Source organism: Salvelinus namaycush, chromosome 18 (assembly GCF_016432855.1).
Source record: "Salvelinus namaycush isolate Seneca chromosome 18, SaNama_1.0, whole genome shotgun sequence".
Classification (NCBI taxonomy): Eukaryota; Metazoa; Chordata; class Actinopteri; order Salmoniformes; family Salmonidae; genus Salvelinus; species Salvelinus namaycush.
In genome coordinates, this window is record NC_052324.1 from 34,135,301 (window position 1) to 34,152,675 (window position 17,375).

General features: G+C 45.2%; 1 pseudogene; it reads right to left on the minus strand.

Annotated features, from left to right (window-relative positions):
• Positions 1-8,546: 8,546 nt before the first annotated feature.
• LOC120062922 lies at positions 8,547-17,200 on the minus strand (annotated as a pseudogene).
• Between the last annotated feature and the right edge of the window lie 175 nt (positions 17,201-17,375).

The window sequence follows — 17,375 nt, forward strand, 5'->3', positions numbered from 1 at the left end:
CATGTTGTCCACCCAATCAAAGGATCAGAGAATTAATATAGTACTGAAAGCATAAGGTACAGCTAGCAAGCACCGCATAAAAAGTGGTGAGTAGTTGACATAGCGAGAGAAGACAATAGTTGAACAGTTTTGAACAAAAAATTAAGCAAGAGAGCGAGAGCTGTATTATTTTTTCACTTTCAATTACGTCGCTTAGCCTACTCAAACACCTGGCTCAAACAAAATCAAATCACATTTTATTAGTCACATGCGCCGAATACAACAGGTGTAGACCTTACAGTGAAATGCTTACTTACGAGCCCCTAACCAATAATGCAGTTTAAAAAAAATACAGATAAGAAATAAAAGCAACAAGTAATTAAAGAGCAGCAGTAAAATAACAATAGCGAGACTATATACAGGGGGGGTACCGGTACAGAGTCAATGTGCACCGGTTAGTTGAGGTAATATGTACATGTAGGTAGAGTTATTAAAGTGACTATGCATAGATGATAACAGAGTAGCAGCGGCGTAAAAGGGGGGGCAATGCAAATAGTCTGGGTAGCCATTTTAGTAGGTGTTCAGCCTCTTGGACCTAGACTTGGAGCTCTGGTACCACTTGACATGCGGTAGCAGAGAGAACAGTCTATGACTAGAGTCTTTGACAATTTTTAGGGCCTTCTTCTGACACCGCTAAGTATAGAGGTCCTGGAAAGCAGGGAGCTTGGCCCCAGTGATGTACTGGGCCGTTCGCACTACCCTCTGTAGTGCCTTGCGATCGGAGGCTGTGCAGTTGCCACACCAGGCAGTGATGCAATCAGTCAGGATGCTCTCCATGGTGCAGCTGCAGCTGTAGAACCTTTTGAGGATCTGAGGACCCATGCCAAATCTTTTCAGTCTCCTGAGGGGGAATAGGTTTTGTCGTGCCCTCTTCACGACTGTCTTGGCTACAACTGTAGCCTTTTGTTATGACTTTTATTTTGGCGTAATGTATTGAGGCACTTATTTTGTACCTTGCAGGCTTTTATTTTGAAAGCAATAGTATTACCATGGGCACCTGCGCCTGTCAGGTGAAAAAACAAAAGGCGCAGGTGTGGCACGCTTTAAGGGGGTAAAGATTAACAAAGCGTGTGAAAGTCTGTTACAACTAACACATACCTATTGCCTTGGGAGGTGACGGGCAAGTCAGTGATGTCAGCTGCGACCTTCTGGAATGTCCGCCCAGCATTGATGGACTGCAGCGGGGCCCTCGAAGTGGGAGTTGGGGAGCTGCGGGTCTGACATGGGAGACAGTTCGCACAATATTTGTGAATGTCACGAGACATGTAGGGCCAATAACACAGTTTACGAGCTCTCGGCAAAGTACGCTCCACTGAACACGTATCCATGCAGGAAAGTCAGAGCTTTTGGGATGAGTGCCTCTGGAAGCAGTACCTCAGAAAACAGTCATCTAGACTGTTTTCTGAGGGAGAGCTGTGACTTTCCTACATAAGACTCCACTCTGTATTGTTAAGCAGGGAAGCCCAGAGTTTCCTAATTGCTGCAGAGGAATGTTTGAGGTACCCCCCAGTGATGGTTTATGTCCCCCAGCGTCCTTCAATTACATTACTGTGCTGAGGCACGCATTTCCTTGCTGTTGTCGTCGTAGCTCCTCCAAGTCAATGGCTAGTGTCTCAGAAGTGTCTGAAATAGGAGCAGGGTGTGCAGCGTTGTATAGGCCCTCAGATGGAGGAAGAGGGGAGGGAAGAGGAGGCTCAGACCCAGGGCTGAGGTGAGTGATTTAACGCTGTACCTCTTTGCTGATTTGTGTGTGTTCAGGTCTCCGTGACATGGCGTCTGCGTGTCATTTTCCTTCCCTGTGTACCATGACATAGTGATACACATCCAATTCCAAGATCCAATGTCCTGTCCTTCCTGTGGGGTCACTATCCACTGGACATTTCTTGAGGCTGAGTAAAGGCTTGTGGTCTGTTATAACTGAATGAACTGCTGGACAGGAAATGCATAACATTTCTGACAGTCCACACAACAGCCCATAACTCAGTCATAGGTGGCCAAATTTCTGATGATGAGAGGGTGTGACTGGCGTATGCTATGACACACTCCCGGTTGTCTTGGCAATGTGCAAGCACTGCCCCAACGGCAGCCTGTGATGTCACAGCGTAGAGTAGGAATGGCTCTGTAAACACTGGGTGTGCCACAATGGGGGAGTTAGTGAGAATGTTTTTAAGTGTGTGAAATGCTTCCTCACACTCAGAGCTCCAGTGGAATCTAACCCCTTTCTGTGTCAGAGCATTCGATGGAGGCACAACAGAAAGCAAAGTTCTTAACAAACCTTGTGTAGGAGCAGAAACCTGTGAAGGCTTGCACTTCAGAAGATGTTCTGGGTGTGGGCCAGTCTTTGACCTTGTCCAGGTTCTTTGAGTCAGGCTGCAAGCCATCCACGGATATGACATGTCCAAGGAATGTGACTTAGGTGTGAGCAAGATGACACTTGCTTGTCTTGAGCTTCAAGCCAGCCTTTTGGGACCGGATGAACACTTCTTCTAGAGTCCTGTAGGTGTGCCATGAAGGTCCTGTTGAAAACCAACACATCAAGGTAGATGAGACACACGTTCCAATGTAGGCCACGGAGTACAAGCTCCATTAATCTCTGAAAAGTGGGAGGAGCATCCGTGAGGCCCACCGGCATGACCTTAAAATGGTACAAGGAGCTGCCAGTCGTAAAGGCAGTCTTCTGTCTTCCTTAGCTAGTTCAACTTGCCAGTTACCACTAGATAAGTCCATTATACTGAACCAAAGGGCAGTCTTCTCTCGGTCTTCCTTAGCTAGTTCAACTTGCCAGTAACCACTAGATAAGTTCATTATGCTGAACCAGCATGCACCTGATAAGCTGTCCAAAGCATCTGATGTCCGTGGCAGCTTCCTGAAATCAAGGCATTTGCACAACAGGAGAAGCCCAGGGGCTGTTGCTCTCCTAAATAAGGTCTGGAACTAACAGCTTTTCAGCTTGCCTGTCCAGTTCTTTTCTCACTTTGGGCGACGTCCTGTATGCACACTGAAGGATGGGCGGGGAGTCTCCTGTGTTGGTAGTGTGTTTGATGAGATCTGTGTGTCCATGGTCCTGATCATGAGCACTGAAGACAGAGTATTTGTGCACCAAGCTGTCCAGCTGCTGGCGCTGCTAACGGTCCACTGGTGAGTGCTGGAGGTCAAGTTTAAGAAGAGCCTGTGGTTTTGCCTGCACATTGTTAAAGGCGGTCTCAACTACAATGTATTCCTAGCAAGGTGTCACTTGGGATACGACATTCCTCATTGGTGGGGTTCATTACACAGATGAATGTGACACCTTTTTTGACTTGGGACAAAGTATGTGCCACATACAGATCTGGGAAGCTGCTAAGTTCAGGTTCAAGTAGACCAACGTGTTGGAGGACATTGACTGATGCTCAGTTGGGGGTCGTACTTTAGCTAAAAGGTTCATCTGGAACATGGTGGGGATGCACAGGGGAGCTAAAGTAACAGCATTGCATCTGAGTGGGGCATTGTGTCTAGAACACAGCAAGGGACCAGTCCAATTCCACAGCCGTAACTGTTTCTCTCCCAGATCTATTACGGCGTGATGTAAGCAAAAAGTCCCATCCCAGAATGAATGACTGCCTAGTTTCTGACTACTTGTACATTATGGGTGAACATTTCTTCTCCTATTCTAACAGCAATGGAGAGGGTACCTAGACACTATCAAGACACTCGCCAGTCTCTGACTGTGCTAACACATGGGATTTTTGGAGTGGTTTCTTCCTAAGAGAGGGGATTGACATGCGGAGGCTCTCACTAATGAGGGAGATTTCTGAGCCTGTATCAAGGAATGCTCGTAATGCAGCGTCCTCAATAACAGCAAAAACATAGAATGTAAGCCTGTCAGGCCCATTTTCTTCAACAGCAGACACTCGGCCCTCAGTGCTTGCTAGCACTCATTTCCTTCCCTGGTGTGAAGTCTCCTCGGCGCTGAAGCAGACTCGATGCTCCTGCTCTTGTGGGTCGTCACTGCCTGGAGGAGGGGCTGGATGATCGGTAAGTCTACTCAGCTGATTGAGAGTATCCGGCACATTCACACCGCTCCGGGTACATGGAGTAGCGTCGGTGGTCAGGACTGTAATGTCAACAGTCATTGTAGTTGGAAGAACTTCTCCCCTGCCTCGGTCTCTGGAAGTGTAGCGGCTGTGAGGAGAGCCGTCCTAGCGAGGGGACCAGTACTGGGGCCTGGAGGCCCGACTCTGCCTCTCAGTCAAAGCATACGGTGGGGAGCGACATCTCTCTCTGCCCCTCTCTGAACGGAACCAGTCAGGAGAGTGACGTCTGTCTCTGTATGACTCGTTCTGGTGACTGGGTGCAGAGGGCAGTGGTTACTGTGTTTGTTTCAGATGACTCACATCAAGTCAGTGCTTTAACGTCAGCTTTGAGATCCTGAATGAGATTTAAGATCCTGAATGGCCTGCATTATTCCAGGGGATTGGTCAGTGTGAGCTGTGGAGGACACCAGGGTAGACAGCGGTTGCCTATGTGAGCAGTCAGGCAATGTCTCTAGTGTGAGTAGTGTTGTGGGGCTGGCCTGATAGACTGGGGCCATTTTCAGTGCCTCTTGAGCACATTCACACTTGCATGCCACAGCCAAGGCCAGCTCTAAGGTAGCAGCTCCATGTTCATAACATTTTGATTGCAACACTGGGTCAAGACTTACTATGAACCTTCTGAAAAGTTCTGTTTCCCTTGTTGACTGGCCGTGGTCAGGAAATGCCTCTAGCACAAGACTAGTTATTTATGCTGCATATACCTCTAGGGGTTCTCTGGGCTGACGCTGCCAGGCATTGATGAATGTTTTAAAGTGATGCAAAAATTCCTTTCTTCCAAAAAACCCATTCAGCCTCTTTGTAGTCACCCTGCGTATCTGGGATTAGTGAGAGCCAATAGCATCCCCATTTAGCTGTTTTGGTAATAATATTGCCAGGACCTGTCCGTGAGCATCATTGCATGCTAATTAACAGCTAGATCTAAACTTGATTTGCACAGAAAAAAAAATCCTTATATTTGCCATCTCCATGAAAACGGGCTTGTAAGTAAGCAATTAACGGTTGTTGTATTCCGTACATGTGACAAACATAATTCGATTTGATTACCCGTGTGGTATTATCAAGTGGAGCCAGAGGCACATGTCCACATGCAGATCGCCATCCCCACCTTGTGGTTGATTGTCATTTGTCGGCTTCCTCCATGGTTAAAACAGTGCTGGTGTTCACTACTTGACAACTAAATTCTTGCCTTGAAACAAACACTCTGGGTGATTTATTTCCAATGTCCACTCACCACTAGCTAACAAAGTCGGTCAGATAATGCAATCAGTGTTGATGCTGCCTTGGTTGGAGGGAATGCTATGCTAACTTAGCCTAGCCAAGTACCGCTGTCACCAGTCTGTAAACCGTATTTCTTGTTGAAGGTATTTAACACCATCTCCACCGGAGGAATTGTGGCTTAGAAGGAAACAAAACACGAGTTAAAACGGAAAACTATTACTTGTGGTTGAATTCCTCCTGGACAAAGAGATACAGCCCAGCAGTCTCGGTGATAGTCTTTTGTGTGTTTTGTTCCCACCCTCTCTCCACGGGCGCAGGTGCCCCTGTGAATACTATTGCTTTCAAAGGAAAAGTCCCCAGGTACAAAATAAGTGCCTCAATACATTACGCCAATTCATAACAAAAGGCTACACAATCATGTAGGCTGTATGCAGCGGTTAGCGTTTATGATATGAAAGTTTGACTTGGGAAGATTTTTTTCGACTGGTCACAAAAAGCTGATCCACAAGCGAAGGGAAAATGTGCGTGGAGGAGAGCCTAGAGATGTGAGAAGGAATACAACGATCAAAGGGATCATGCTTTTATGTGGCTGCTATGAAAGTGAACTTTTGGCATGTGATCAGGGGTGGATTCATTCCGAATTTCTGTTAACGTTTCTTAAACGGAAGCAAACAGAACAAAACGGGGTTAAACATACCTGAATTTCTCCAATAGAAACTAGTTTGCAACTGTGGGACTAATGATTACACCCTAGACCAGCTAGATGCAGGCAAGAGTGTGCAAAGCAGAATTGAATATGTCAATGTCTGTCACCTTGATTACTCACATTTCTCTCCACCTGTGCACCTACATTGTAAACTTTCATTCATTGGCTAGGTTGTAACAACCTCATGATGAATACAGGGAAAATTCAAGTATCATGTAGTAGCCTAAACCTATCAATGTTACATTGAGCTGGGTGAATGGAATATGAATGAGTCATCCAATATGCTGTAATAGAAATACGGCCATGCTCATAAAAATAACGATCATTCTCCCTCATATCTGCAACGTACAGCGTGCTACGGATTTGAAGTGTGTGACGTTAACTCATATAGGGTCTACTCAAACAAAATCATTCCTGAAAATAAGTAGACCTAGGAGATCAACTTTGAATATATTCTCAATTTTCCTTAGTAGTCCATCAGCTAGGCTACTTTAAGTGTGCATTGAGGATATATTTGTAACCCATCATAAAGTGAGTCTCAGTGAGATCTCTAGAATTGGCTGAATGTTGGAGCTGTCCTTCAGCACCAATAAGTTCACCATGACAACTGCCATGTCTATACATGTCGTGTAGCGGCGCTGTCCTTTCAGCACCCCACATACTCATACTAAGGATACATACTATGATATGAACATAATTGTTTGAGAAAAATGTGTATGTAAAAGCTGATTCAAATGTATAATAGCTATCAACATATACAACTTGTTCCTCACATCTTAAATGACTACAGTCCAAACCAAGACTGTTACAGACAACAAATAAACAGACCACCACTCCATTTGGATTGTTCATGATTTTACTTTTTATTAACAATGCATCCCTTTGATAGAGTGTATGCTTCTATAGGTCAGAAATATCCCAAAACACACTATCCACATTACACAAGGGAAACCACAATTCAGGTAACAAAAACAAAACAATTTTTTTTTAAATTATAATACAGTATCAAGGAAAAAATAAATACATTTTTTCTTCTCTCATCTCTCTGCTACTGTACAGATAAATAATAAATAGATCTCACATCACTCAGCCAATCTATAAATCATCCCTATGAGTCCACATGTGTAGCAGCATAATAGCAAAACGAACTAATAGAAAATGAAACTTTTCCCATGAAAATCTTATGCCAATCCATAAATTATCACATCTACCTGTCCCTCTCATCTCAGCCAATGATAGACAGCAATGTTGCATTGTGAAAATAACTTAGGGACTGTTACTTTCCCCAGTTTGTAAAGAAGTGATGACAACCTATCATGATTTAAGACAATGAAAGTATTAGAAGCATTTGGAAGAAATACATGAATAATTTCCAGAAGAAAAGTGACAATGATGATGTAATATTTCAATATGCTGTTTGCACATGCAGTGGGAACAAAGCACAGAGGTAGGGTTTGGGAAGGGCAACCAGGTAGCCTCTCTCTCTTTGAATATGTACAATCGATGAAACAATAATACACTACACATTACGTACCAGCATATTTAATGGCAGTTTGACAACATCCATAAAAATAACCAATGAAAGGTGAGAGAAAACGGCTGTTGGCATTGTCAGAAGCAGTGTGTTTCCAGACCAGGGTCAGAGACAGAGGAATTACACAAGGCTTGACAGACAGCAAGGCACAGAAGTTCTGTTTTATGTGTCCGGATGGGAAGAGAGTGATGGTTAAATAATAAAAAAAACACTACTGATGTTTGATTGTCAGTAGAAATGAATAGAAAAACAGTTGTTTGAACTAGCATGAGTCTTTTGAGCAGAGTTGAAATTGAAAAACTCATGGGGACACAGCAGAAACAGACTGAGGGTATGACTATGAGGGAGGCTCCTGGAACCTTCTGTAGTGTTTCCATATGGAGGGAGAAGATGATGGGACCAGCACTGACTGGGATGGACTAAACATCCCCTTTTCATTTCATATCAGCATGCACCAGAGCAAAGGTACATTGAAAACACAGACAGACTTCGTCATGATTCATCTATGTGTGTTTAGGTCAATGGGATGTGATAAGTAGTTGATGTGTCTCCTGTCATGTCTGTTGCTCAGGGTTGTGTGTCGTCGGGTTGAGCTTCTGAATAGAGTATTTTGGGAACACTGCTCCCCCTGTTGGAGATGGGCAGGAACAGGACTAGGTGTGTCAGGTTTCATTTGTTCTCAGACAGTCCATCTCCTCTTTCTCAAGCGATGGGAGGGAGACAACCCTTTTCCTCTTTCTCGTTCTTTAACATCGAATGATCCTCCGCTCCTCTCATCCGTGCTCCCTCCATCCTAAGCTTCAGCAACATACTCTGGGTATCCCATCCTGTTTTAGCCCCGTCCCCCATTCTCTTCATCCCTTTAAAAATGTTTTTTTTTTAACCTTTATTTAACTAGGCAAGTCAGTTAAGAACAAATTCTTATTTTCTATGACGGCCTAGGAACAGTGGGTTAACTGCCTTGTTCAGGGGCAGAATGACAGATTTTTACCTTGTCAGCTCGGGGATTCAAATTAGCAACCTTTCGGTTAATAGTCCAACGCTCTAACCACCAGGCTACCTGCCACTCCATCTATTCTCCCACTCCATTGCTGTCGTTATCTCTATGTGAAGGTTGGAGGGAGGGGGGTCATCTAAACAGGGAGAGGGGGAAGAGGATGGGGACGATGATCAGGATTCCATGGGACGGTCTATATCCACTCCGACAGGCTTTGGTGGCTTCGACAGGATCGCTTCTGCTTCCTCGTACATCTAAGGGGGCAGGATGTGACATCAGCATGAGGTCAGAGGTCATATGAGATACATATTTCTGATGTAATCACAAGTGTGGCAGAGAGGGGAGACATTTGCTCCTCGACCCTTATGCTTCGAACACACCGACAGTGTCATTGCATTTTGGTACACCAGAATTACATTAATTTCCAATGAAACGCTGCGTTTGCCTTGCAGCATTGCATTGCAGAGGCAGTTTCAGTGCGTTCTGTGTGGTGCATATGTTGGATTTATCGAACTTATGCATCAAACTGTATGCGTAGACGGCTTGAGAAATGGTAGCAGAACGTAAATGTTGAACTTCTGTTGCCTACATATCCAGATGATGCTGCGTACTATTTTGCTCAATGACGCTGTAGGTGTGTTCGAAGCGTTAATCAACGTATACGCTGTTCAAGTCCCGTACTGTTTTTGAATGGCTTCAAGCTTATATCAAATTCATGAAAATGTGGCCATTTGAGATATACGTTAAATTATATTTGTATTCGTGGATTAATTTACTTCTACCTGATGCCTTTGATTGCATAATTATTTTTTCATAATTGAAAACCTTGGATAAAGGTAAATTAATCCACACATACAAATATAGTTTAACATATCTTAAATTACCCAATGTTCATTAATTTGATGGTATAAGTGTAGAGAGAGCGAGTATTGAGGACCTTACCAGTATGAAGTGTACGTCCTGAAAGAGTTCCTGTATGAAGCGTCGAGATGGCAGGCGGAACATACAGTGGGCCAGCAAGTGAGACACCTCAGAGTACAAACAGATATCATCAAACGCAAAGGGAAACTTCTCCTTTATCCTAGAGAGAAAGGGAGAGAGAGAAGGCAGAATGAGTAAAGACAGACACCATAAAACACAGAGTAAGGCCGGGTGTTGCCAGGGACATTACGATACAATCACAACACTTACAGTACGTGCCGATAATACAGTGTATTCGGAAAGTATTCAGACCCCTTTACTTTCCCACATTTATTTATGTTACAGCCTTATTCTAAAATTGCTTAGTTTTTCCCCCTCATCAATACACACACAATACCCCATAATCACAAAGCAAAAACATTTTAGATTTTTTTGCAAAATAAAAAACGGAAATATCACATTTACATAAGTATTCAGACCCTTTAATCAGTACCTTGTTGAAGAACCTTTGGCAGCGAGTACAGCCTTGAGTCTTCTTGGGTATGACGCTACAAGCTTGGCACACCTGTATTTGGGGAGTTTCTCTCATTCTTCTCAGCAGATCCTCTCAAGCTCTGTCAGATTGGATGGGGAGCGTTGCTGCGCAGCTTTTTTCAGGTCTCACCAGAGATTTTCGATCGGGTTCAAGTCTGGGTTATGGCTGGGCATTCAATCAATCAAATGTATTTATAAAGGCTTTTTACAGCATCAGAGACTTTACATTCAGAGACTTGTCCCAAAGCCACTCCTGCGTTGTCTTGGCTGTTTGCTTAGGGTCGTTGTCCTGTTGGAAGGTGAACCTTTGCCCCAGTCTGAGGTCCTGAGCGCTCTGGAACAGGGAACTTTGTACTTTGAGCCGTTCATCTTTCCCTCGATCCTGACTAGTCTCCCAGTCCCTGCCACTGAAAAACATCCCCACAGCATGCTGCTGCCACCACCATGCTTCACCGTAGGGATGGTGCCAGGTTTCCTCCAGACGTGACGCCTGACATTCAAGCCAAACAGTTCAATCTTGGTTTCATCAGACCAGAGAATCTTGCTTCTCATGGTCAGAGTCCTTTAGGTGCCTTTTGGCAAACTCCAAGCGGCTTGTCATGTGCCTTTTACTGAAGAGTGGCTTCAGTCTGGCTACTCTACCATAAAGGCTTGATTGGTGGAGTACTGCAGAGATGGTTGTCCTTCTGGAAGGTTCTCCCATCATTACAGAGGAACTCTGGAGCTCTGTCAGAGTGACCATCGGGTTCTTGGTCACCTACCTGATCAAGGCCCTTCTCCCCGATTGCTCAGTTTGGCCGGGTGGCCAGCACTAGGAAGAGTCTTGGTGGTTCCAAACTTCTTCCATTTAAGAATGATGGAAGCCACTGAGTTCTTGGGGACCTTCAATGCTGCAGACATTTTTTGGTACCCTTCCCCAAATCTGTGCCTCGACACAATCGGTCTCGGAGCTCTACGGACAATTCCTTCAACCTCATGGCTTGGTCTTTGCTCTGACATGCACTGTCAACTGTGGGACCTTATATAGACTCCAATTAAGTTGTAGAAACATCTCAAGGACGATCAATGGAAACAGGATGCATTTGAGCTACATTTTGAGTCTCATAGCAAAGGGTCTGAATACTTAAAGTGAATAAGGTATTTCTGTTTTTCTTTTTTTAATAAAATGTGCAAAAATGTCTGAAAACCTGTTTTCGCTTTGTCATTATGGGGTACTGTGTGTATATTGATGCGGAAAAATATGTATTTAATTCATTTTAGAATAAGGCTGTAACGTAAACAAAATGTTGAAAAAGTCAAGGGGTCTGAATACTTTCCGAATGCACTGTATATTACGATTCTCTATGTATTGTGATTCGATTCATACTGTGATTTTATCGCGATTTGATGTTCCAAACATATTGCTAACTATATGTCTGCTGCAGAGAGACGAGAGAGCATGAGAAAACTAGTTTTGATCAGTCATGGAAATAAATGTGCTGAAAACATGTTGACTCACTATTTAAGAAGAAGATGGACAACAAGCTATAGGATGAAAAATACTGGAGCTTTGGCGCAGGTACAGCTGACTAGAGCAAGCTAACACTACCTAACAAATTAATACAGAGTAGAAGTATCGATATAATATCGTCCAAAAATATTATTGCGATATATAACTGTATTGATTCCCCCCACCATCACTAATAAAGAGACGTATCCTTTAACCAATAAAGAGAGAGGGGGAGAGGGTGTGTGGGTGTGTCTTACGTCAGTAGTCCTGTTTCGTGGCCCTTGGTTCCAACAGAAGAGCTGAGGTTGATGACAAGGCGAAGCACTTCATCCTCAGCAGAACCCGACAGGCCGGGCCGTCGTCAGATATCCCCTTGCCACCTGATGAACACACACACACACAACGGCCTATCAGAGAGCTCCATTTACACAGGCTCTGTGTGTGTGTGTTTGTGCGTACCCAGCACTATGTTAGAAGGAGACATCCCTGTGCTGCAGCCGGAGACACCAGAGAACTTGGACTGAGACATCACCTAGAGACGATGGCTGGTCTGACTGAACCACGGGAACTCTATGTAGAGAACGCGGGGAGTAACACAACCACTACTCAGCGTGGTGGAGTCACAGTAGTAAAATCTCTTCGTCAAAAATCTCACAATTAAAACAGATTTCATTAGTTACCTTAGACTAATTCAGACTATTTTGAGGAAGTGTATACTGGCTACGGCCTCTCAAAATGGACAAACATTACTATTGCTGCTTTTTTCAAGTTTTTCAAGCGAGGGTCTATTAAGGGAATATGCGAGCACACTCGTTCGGTCCGCCTAGCCGACTTCGGATAGCCGCCAGTCGAACTGAAGCATGCTGACGCTTTTAACTGTCGAAGGTGTAAACAGTTAGCCACAGTTAGCCATTGTTATGTAAATGCAGCCCAAAAAGCCCCGGCAGCCTTGCTTTGGCCATGGCCCAGTGAGTTCCTGGAGCAGGTCTGCTGAGGCCTTGGAGGTGGAAACACAAAAATCTGAGGCTTTTTGGTAAAACACAGGGAGGGTTAAATCATCAGTGTGTGTGTGTTTGTTCAGAGTAGTCTGTGGGTGAGTGCCTGTGTAACTGTATTCTCTCACCTGTGCGTGTGTGTGTGTTGTTGATCTGAGGCTGTGTGTGGTGGCCCAGTACAGTAGTTCCTACGCAGTAGAGACAGTTGTCGTCAGTGTGTTCCTGTAGACCCGTCTCCTCTGGACCCAGGATGTGGTTCTGGTTGTTCTCTCTGCTGGCCATCAGCTATGAGATACTGAACTGCTGCTTCAGCAGTGGAATAGGGGGATAGGGACGACCACCATCACCTATGGTACACAGGGTAGAGAACACACACACTGTCACACAAACTGAACTGGAAGTATCTCCAGCATTCACATGAAACTACCACCACTATCCACCCATCTCTCCATCCTCCCTTACTGTCAAGAGTCTCCAAAGTAAAATGGGCACTTGTCGTCGGCGGGCAGGCTGGTCTTCTGTTGGAAGTAAGGCGCGTCTCGGATGTGGAACATGTCGTTGATGTCCATGGGCAGCGCCAGTCCCACGTAGTCATCATTACAGCCGTAGGTGGCGCTGGACACCATGGATCTCACTGAGAAGGAACGGTGCAGTGCTCTGGTTGATGGGGCTAAGCAGATCCTCCTTGTCCAGAGACGCAAAGCTCAACGCCTTCAGAAACCTGCCAGGCGGAAGGAGAAAGGTGAGGGGTGACAGGACGGAGGGACGGGGGAAAGACAGAAGAGGCAGAGACCAACAGACAGAGATATGGAGAGGTAGAGTGTGAGAGAATGAACGACAAACGGAAACACGGACAAAAAGAGAACTACAACGCAAAAACAAATGAAATGTGTGGGATTGCTAATCGGCATGCCGCACCAAATCTAAACAGTGTATCTATAAGACCACAGGCTTCATCTGCATGAGACTGTGGGAATCTAGCCTCCTAGTCCTAAAACCAATATGGTGCCTTCTGAAAGTAGTCAGACCCCTTGACTTTTCCCACATTTTGTTACGTTACAGCCTTATTCTAAAATGGATTAAATATTTTTTTCCCTTAATCAATCTACACACAATACGCCATAATGACAAAGCAAAAAACAGGTTTAGAAATTTTTGCAAATTTATGAAAATAAAATAAAACGGAAATATCACATTTACATAAGTATTCAGGACACTTTAATCAGTACTTAGTTTAAGCACCTTTGGCAGTGATTACAGCCTCGAGTCTTCTTGGGTATGACGCTACAAAGCTTGGCACACCTGTATTTGGGGAGTTTCTCCCATTCTTCTCTGCAGATCCTCTCAAGCTCTGTCAGGTTGGATGGGGAATGTCACATCCCTAACCAAGGCCCTTCTCTCCTGATTACTTAGTTTGCTCTAGGAAGAGTCTTGGTGGTTCCAAACTTCTTCCATTTAAGAATGATGGAGGCCACTGCGTTCTTGGCGACCTTCAATGCTGCAGACATTTTTTGGTACCCTTCCCCAGATCTGTGCCTCGACACAATCCTGTCTTGGAGCTCTATGGACAATTCCTTCGACCTCATGGCTTGGTTTTTTCTCTGACATGCACTGTCAACTGAGAGACCTTATATAGACAGGTGTGTGCCTTTCCAAATCATGTCCAATCAATAGAATTTACCACAGTTGGACTCCAATCAAGTTGTAGAAACATCTCAAGGACGATCAATGGAAACAGGATGCACCTGAGCAAAATGTAGAATCTCATAGCAAAGGGTCTGAATACTTATGTAAATAAGGTATTTCTGTTTTTTCATTTTTAATAAATTTGCACAAAAAACACACTTCTCACTGTCATTATGGGGTATTGTGTGTAGATTGATGAGGGAAAACGTTTATTTTTTAAAAGGCTGTAACGTAACAAAACGTGGAAAAAGTCAATGGGTCTGCAACACTGGAGAGAAACTGCTCTACAAACGGGATGGAGAGGTGCTCTATAAGCACAGGGGTTAAATGTATCTACGAGGGGGTCCACCCACCAAGGCATAGAGATGGACATCCTGCGGTGTGGCTGGACAGCTGGACAGCTGACCCTCTTAGCAGACAACCTGAGAGACCAACACACACACACACACACAGCTGTTACTGCTCTGAACCAGCAGACACACACCGTTGCTGCTAAAGAGGACTAATAACTGGTGGCGATACAACGCACAACACACACACACACCAGTGTTGCTACTAGAGACTACAGCTAACCCTTTCTCAGACAAGGTGACAGCACCATCACATCCAGGTATCTAAACGTGGGGTGGGTGGAGAGGTCCACTACTGTGGAGAGGTCCACCCACCGAGGGACGTAGACTCTGGATGGCCTGCGGTGTGCATCAGCAAGGCTGGAGCCAGAACAGCTCACTCTCTTAGCAGACAACCTGAGGTACTCCACCTGTCTGCTTCTTTCTGTCTACCGACCAAGACAGGGCTGTGGGGAAGAACCCCTCAGGAGCCCAATCTGAGCTAGAACGAATGGAGAGTTCAATGTCTTCACAAACAAGCACACCCAAACGCACACACACCTGGCCACAATAAAGACACACAGATGAAAAGGAGAGTGGAGAATGATAAAACAGAGCAGGAGAACATTGGTTTGACCAGATACACAGACAGACAATAATGTACGATTGAGAAATGCATGTGAGCTGACAGCTTGCAGCCAAGATGACAGCTAGCAGCCAAGATGACATTGAAAACCCAACAGGAGAAGTTGTGTATTACCTGTCTATGTTAATGTGTGTGTTTGTGCGCGTATATTACATTACCCATACATGTATGTGTGTATGTGTGTGTGCAGCACGAGTTACCCTATGTGCGTGTGTGTGTGTGAGACCTAACTGACCTGCGCGCCATCAGCCTCGAGTCCAGACTACCAGTCTTCATAGTGATAGCATCAGTGAACAGTACGTCTTTAGCGGGCGATGCTAACGCCTCACTATGAGACAGAGACGGGTGGATCCTCTGCTGCTGCAGCTTCTTCAGAGTAGCATAGCCTAGTGCATCCCGCGGGCTGGTGTACATGAAACTGCAGTCCGCCAGGCTCTTAATAGCCGCCATGGAGGGAGACTTGAGACTCTGGGCTCTGCGGGGGAGGGTATGTGAGTAGCCAGCGGGGAACAGGGAGACAGACTTAGAATTGGAAAGGGGCAGGTGGTTGGTCTGGGCCTGGGTTGGGCTGAGGGAGTACAGCGTTTTCACGGTCTTGGTCGAGACCACTGTGTTAAGGCTGACGCAGTCCGAGGAGTCTGGTTCGGGCTCAGGGTTTCCAGCGGTCTCACAGGACGGGCTGGAGCTCATGGAGCTGATGCCGCTAGTGGTGGTGTCCGTGTTGAAGCTCTGACTGCGGCTTTTAAACTGAGTCCCTCCCCCTCCTCCGGAGGAAGAGGAACCACCATCTCCTCCCGCTAGATGTTCCCGGCTACTCTGTTCCCTGGAGGGAGGCTCTCCAGGACCCCCCAGCCCAGTACCCTCTCCACCAGCCTGGTCTAGCCTCCTCTCTACCAGCTGCTCCTCTGACCCCTCCACCGAGCCGCTGGTCACCACAAAGAAGGTTTCCAGGCTGAGTGTGGGACTCTTGGGTAAGCCTCTCCCATTGAATACAGGCGTAAACACATCGCCCTGCGACGAGGAGTAGATAGAGGGCTCTGTGACCGTCCTGTTCCTTCTCAACCCCCCCAGTTTGGGCTCGGTGGGGGGTGCAGCTGCCCCCCACTGCCTTGGGGTCACTGGTGGAGCGCAGCTTCTTGCTGGGGAGGGTCAGGGAGTTGAGGAAGCGGTTGCGTACGAAGCGGGTGGAGGCAAGGATAGTGAAGGGGCTGCGGTCCTTCCCGGGTTTGGAGTACAGGTAGAGGGAGGCATCGTTTGATTGGTCCAACATGTCACACTTGTAATCATCCAGGATGTACATGTCTGAGGACACACACACACACAGCAATGATTTTCTGCCTAAGAACCCATACATCCATAGTATATAAAAGTAGAATAAAAAACTAGGAAAGCAAGAGCTGCTGAGGATGTACTTGAAGGAAAACTATCTTTTGGTATTTGTTTCATTAGTCCATTGCTCATTGTGATGCTGTGTATTGTATCATACGATGTATTTTAGGTCATATAACGCAGTGTTTTGTATCATATTATGTATTTTAGGTCATATAACGCTGTGTCTTGTATCATATGATGTATTTTAGGTCATATAACGCAGTGTTTTGTATCATATGATGTATTTTAGGTCATATAACGCAGTGTTTTGTATCATATGGTGTATTTTAGGTCATATAACGCAGTGTTTTGTATCATATGATCTATTTTAGGTCATATAACGCAGTGTCTTGTATCATATGATGTATTTTAGGTCATATAACGCTGTGTCTTGTATCATATATTTTATTTTATTTCACTTTTATTTAAATCTACTTAACGTTACTTCTTGTCAGATCGAGCGGTACGTTCTCTTCCCCGCTGTCATTCCGACCTGTCCAAGACAACGGGGACATTGTAAGTCTACCCACCTGGGTCATCAGAAAGAAAAAAAAATAGTGGCATAGAATTTCAAGTTCATAAAGCTTATGTTGGGGTGATATTTCAGGCTTACCTCGCATCCGAAGACTTCGGATAGGACGGCCTCGGATGCTTGCCGCCATGTTTCCAGAAATATAAACAACACCGGAAACTTCGTGAATTCTCGTGAGAGAATAGGGGATTGGGTTTATCGCGCCGACACTACTTTAGCGCCGCATATCTATTGTGCCTCTGGTCTGGTCAGTGGTGGAAAAAGTACCCAATTGTCATACTTGATTAAAAGTAAAGATACCTTAA